Genomic DNA, 5633 nt, shown 5'->3' with positions numbered 1-5633 from the left:
CTGCCTACCCCCATGCCATATTAGAGATTGAATGTCACTTTAAGGAAATCCAGGGCAAAAGTTATCCCAAGAATGAAGTGGTTAGTTTAACAAAAACCACGCAGATGACCAAGATACTGTTAAGTTTATCTAAACAAACTGCTAATTGCTCCCAAACTGCTAACGCATGCTCCCAACGCCATTGGTTTCGAATTCAGCTTTCCCATAGGCTCCAGAGTTCCAAAAAGGGCACTTGGTGATTTTGAGTGCACTTCTGATCCTATGACGCTGACTTTAGGATAACAGAATGAATGGCATTCGTGTGTCATTTACTGTTGTTGGCCCGGGACAACCCTGGACTTGTTCTCTGCTCAGCCCCAGGGCATCAGCCGTGCTGCATGAGATGAGGGTGTGTGTTCCAGGGACATGACCTCCGTGTCCAACATGCCTGGCCCTGTCACAGGTACAGGAGATCCACAGGCAGAGTAGAGAGTCCTGACCTAGAAGGGAACCTAGAGATTGTCTGTTTTTTGTTTTTTTGGTGTTTTTTTTTCCCCCTCCAGCTTATCTTATGGATGGAGAAAACAAGGCCCCAGGACTCTAAGTGACTTTAAAAAGACATTTGGTAGTGTCAGAGACCAGAGCTGGAAGCAGACCTTTGAGGGGCCAAACAGAACCTCCTATTTTCAGCCTGCAAATCACCACAGGTGACATCTATAATTCTTTTAGAAGAAAACTTGCTTTTGGGCACCTAGGTGGCTCAGTCGGTTAAGCATCTGACTTCGGGCCAGGTCATGATCTCACGGTTCATGAGTTCAGGCCCCATGTCAGGCTCTGTGCTGACAGCTCAGAGCCTGGAGCCTGCTTCGAATTCTGTGTCTCCCTATCTCTGTCTGCTCCTTCCCTGCTTGCATTCTGTCTCTCTCTCTCTCTCTCTCAAAAATAAACATTAAAAAAATTAAAACATGGAAGAAAGCTTGCTTTTAACAAGAAGCTCGATGTCACGTAATGTTCCAAGACTAGAGTCTCATGATAACAGAACGAAACGCCTTTGTTCCAAAAGTATAAAGGACATAAGACGCGGTGAAATGAAGTGAAGGAAAAGTAACACAGTGAAGATAACGGTGAAGCCTGTATTCAGAAGAAGCTGCGAAGTGGGGCCAGAGAGGGACACGTGTCACTGCCTCGATCCCACCGCGAGGCGGGGGATTCATGAGGCCAGCTGCACCCCCGCACCGAGTGAGCTCAGCCTGCTGGCCCAAGGCAACAGTGCCACCCAGACTACGGACTTCTCCCCAGCCCTTGCTCAGGCCTTCTGTAGTCAATCATGCATCCACCCATTCATTCATTCTCAGGCCACAAGTCTGTAATAAGCACCTGCGCTGAGCGTCCGAGCAGGGGCGACCGGAGAAATGAGGTCATGAACACGCCTGCAGGCGTTGACTTCACGGAGCCTCCTGTCCCGTTGAGTTGTGGCGGTATGGAACTTTCATCCAACTGAGGCGAGCACACTCTGAGAAGTACCGCAGCTAGAAATGTTCGAGTGTGCAGAAGGACCTCCCCAGGGTGAGTCCAGAAAAAAGGCACTCAGGCGGGTGCCCTGAGAGGGGCTGCATCCTATAGACCAGCTCAGAGGCGGCTCTCTTTTCTGAAGAGTAAAGTCTGTGTGTCTGCTGCTTGGCACTCTTTCCCCCTCCCCCGGAAAGCATTGTCATAACTCAATGGATGTCTCGTAATCTGTCCATTTCAGCCCTTCCAGTGAGTAGATTCTATCCTCAGGCCAGCAATCAGTAAATATATGTTAATTGCTCACTGGGGCCCTGAGGTCAGGAGGTGCAGAGTGCTTCCTTATTTGACACTTCCATTAAAAAAATTTTTTTTTAACGTTTATTTATTTTTGAGACAGAGAGAGACAGAGCATGAATGGGGGAGGGGCAGAGAGAGAGGGAGACACAGAATCGGAAGCAGGCTCCAGGCTCTGAGTTGTCAGCCCAGAGTCCAATGCGAGGCTCGAACTCACGGACCGCGAGATCGTGACCTGAGCTGAAGTCGGACGCTTAACCAGACTGAGCCCCCCAGGCGCCCCGACACTTCCACTTTTTAAATGAACCCAGACCTGAACAAAGACGGAAAACATGGTACTCTCGGTGACAGTTTTGAAGGGACAACTCGTGTTACATGGTAGATTTAATTGTGGGGTGTTCTCCCTATCAGGGACTGGCAGTTTGATTCAAGAGTAGTTTGTCAGGGGGGTCTCCCATGATCAGACATCTGTGTCAGCTGTGTTTTAGAAAGAGAAATATATTTCCTGCATGAAGGCTATTGAGATGATTTATACGTTTTTAATGCAGAAAAATGACATCTAGTTGAACAATGAATCCTTTTAGGTATTAAATTATACAAAACGATTTCTGACAAATAGGCGTCAGATTAAAAAAAATACGTGGGCTACTTAATTCAGTTTCACATCATTTGACCTTGATATTCTGATTCATTGTCACATGAAATGAGCTTTCATGAGAGAGACCAATTTATTGTTATTACTTTTCTTTCTATTTCCTTCTTTATAGTACTCCTGAAATAGGGCTAGAGTTATTTTTAAAAGCACAGCTCTTTATGTGCATCTGATCAACAGCAAATAAATCTAGAATTTTAAATAAAGTAAATTGGAGGATCCTTATAAGCCTCACCATGGAGACCAGAGCGCAAACTGTTACCATGGAAACAGTTTTAAGTCCACTCTGCCTGGAGTTATGAATACCACACATTCAGGTATTCGCGTGGATCGGATATGATGCGAAAGCATTTTAAGTTTCTCACTGGAAGCATGACCTTCGTATCAAATGAACTTCAATGCCCTAGAAGTGCCCTCATCTCTGGTACAGGAAGGGGAAACCCATGGCTTCTGGACTCCCCACCCCCGGTCCTGATTGAGTTTGGAGTAGAGGCTAAGCAATTCATGTTTTACACAAGCTTCTCAGGCGCTGCTAAGAGCCAGGCCAATGTGAGAATCTCGCAAACAAGGGTCTGGGTAGGTAGTCATCAGAAATGGTGTCTCAGTTTGGTTTTGGTTCAATAAGAGTTTTTCCTGCTCTTTTATTTTTATTATTTTATTAATTTTTATTAATTTTCTATTTGAGAGAGAGAGAGAGAGAGGGTGTGAGCCAGGGAGAGGGGCACACAGAGAGAGAGAGAGAGAGAGAGAATCTCAAGCAGGCTCCATATAGCACGGAGTCCAACACGGGGCTCTACCCTACAACCGTGGGATCATGACGTGAGCTGAAATTGAGAATCTGATGCTCAACTGACTGAGCCACCCAGGCGACCCTAGAGATGTATCTTCATGTTGAAAATGAATCACAATAGATTACAATTTGTAAAAAGGTAGTTCTTTCCTAAGTGTTTATACTCAATTCACTTATCTTACTCTATTTGGTAATTGGACACATTTTAGCCATCGCTTTAAAAAGAAATGTTCATTTATTTATTTATTTTGAGAGAGAGAGAGTGAGTATGGGCAGGGGAGGGGCAGAGAGAGAGAGAGAGAGGCAGAGAGAATTCCAAGTAGGCTCTGCACTGTCAGCGCAGAGCCCAATGTCCAGCCTGATCTCCCAAACCGTGAGATCATGAACTGAGCCAAAATCAAGAATCAGATGCTTGATCGACTGAGCCACCCAGGTGCCCCTAGCCATCACTTTCAGAGGGATTTTTACAATTTAAATTCCCTTAGATATTTCCAACTATTTGTTTAATTATAAGCTACTTGATTTTTTTAAGGACCTCAAACTTTCAAACTTTCTCAAATTCTTAAATTTAACTTGAAATTTGAACTTCGATTGTCTTCAGTATTCTAACAGTACAAAAGCACCGTGAGATTTCACCAAAATCGTCACAGATCAAATAGCTACACATTTTAAATTTGAATCACTGTGCTAATTTCTCTGACTCTGACCACCCAATCGTTAAACACTTGGCAAGTAGACCTCCTTTCTGATCCACCGTCTGTGGTGGACCTGCCACCAAGATGTAGATTTCCGTGGAAACTCTTAGGATGAAGACCATCACTCTCGAGGTGGAACCCTCGGATACAATAGGAAATGTTAAAGGCCAAGATTCAGGATAAGGAAGAAATTCCTCCTGTTCAGCAGAGACTGATCCTCGCTGGCCGGCAATTGGAAGATGGACATCCTTTGACTGACCACGACATTCAAAAGGAGTCCATTCTTCATCGCGTGTTGAGACTTCGTGGTGGTGCTGAGAAAAGGAAGAAGTCTTACACCACTCCCGAGAAGAATAAGCATGAGAGAAAGAAGGCTAAGCTGGCTGGCCTGAAATACTATAAGGTTGGATAAGTATGGCCAAATTGGTCGTCGTTGTTGGGAGCGCCCTTCAGATGAACGTGGTGCTGGAGTTTTTATGGCTGGCCACTTTGACAGACGTTATTGTGGCAAACGTTGTCTGACCAATGCTTCAACAAACCGGAAGACACGTAATTGTATGTGGGGTAACGAAAGACATGAACTAAATGCAAATAAACAAAGCAAACAAGAACACTTTGCAAGCATATAAAATTCGAATTCACAAATTCCACAACACAAAAATGCCTCCATTAGACTTGATTTTCTTAAACATTTCTAGACAATTCTAACTCCTCTCGGGGAGAAAATGTCCTCCTTGCTTGTCAGTCCGAGATTAGGGAAGCAACAGCAGCGGATGGGGTCTGCTGAAGACGCATTTTAGTCACTATATATATATTAGGGTTTAGAGGTTTTTTTTTTTTTCTAGAGATCCTGGGCGACAGCCCTCGTGGGGCCAGTGGTCACCACTGCCGCAGTGGTAACATGGAGACTTGGAGCCCATGGCCTCCACCAATGGGGCTGTGTGTCCCAGCCAACGGATCTAGGCACCACAGGGTAGTGAGTATGTGGGGTTATACTTTTTCAAAATTATATATATATTTATCTTTTCTTTTTTTTTTTTTTTTAATAGTTTAAGACATATGGAAGTGATACTGTCATTTTAAGTCAGAGCTCTTCCATCTGAAGACCTGGGGATTGAGATGGGAGGAGGGGCCGGATGCTAGGACTCTCACCTGGTAAATGTGCCTTCTAGGAGAGGGTAATCATAACGGATATCCCCTTAAGGACAATAGGCAGCGGATTCCCAAATAACCAGGGTCTGAGAAGTAGTTCTCCATCTGGATTTGGTGAAAGAGGGTCATAAATTTGTGAATTCAACGAAGAGTGGTCTGTATCAGTGAGGGTAAAGGCTAAGCTGCTATGACAAAGAGCCCCCTATCAAAAATAGGGCTTTATTTGACTTTCACTTAAGAGCCCTATGGAAAATGGGCCAGATTGACCCAAGAGCCTCTGTCCCACGTGACGACTGTGTGACCCAGGTACCCAAATGCTGTTGCTCTACCACCCCTCAAGACTACTTACACTGGGGTTCTTGGACCTCCAGAGAGTCCATGGATAGAGTTCAGAAGCTCCGTAAGTTGGAATAAGAAAAAAATTACGTCTCTGCTTTATATGTAGCATTTTCTTCAATTCCAAGTATAGGCAGCGAACCATAGTACCATTAGCAGTGCTATTCTGCTAAAAGTACTATGATTATGAATTTATAATGAATTCATGATTATGAATTTATCACCA

The 5633-nt window shown here is 44.5% G+C and overlaps 1 pseudogene; it reads left to right on the top strand.

Annotated features, from left to right (window-relative positions):
- Positions 1–4003: 4003 nt before the first annotated feature.
- LOC122469990 lies at positions 4004–4472 on the top strand (annotated as a pseudogene).
- The last annotated feature ends 1161 nt before the right edge of the window (positions 4473–5633 follow it).

This window comes from Prionailurus bengalensis, chromosome D3 (assembly GCF_016509475.1).
Source record: "Prionailurus bengalensis isolate Pbe53 chromosome D3, Fcat_Pben_1.1_paternal_pri, whole genome shotgun sequence".
Taxonomy (NCBI): domain Eukaryota; kingdom Metazoa; phylum Chordata; class Mammalia; order Carnivora; family Felidae; genus Prionailurus; species Prionailurus bengalensis.
Note: the sequence above shows the minus strand (reverse complement) of the source record. Positions and strands in the feature narration are given on the sequence as shown.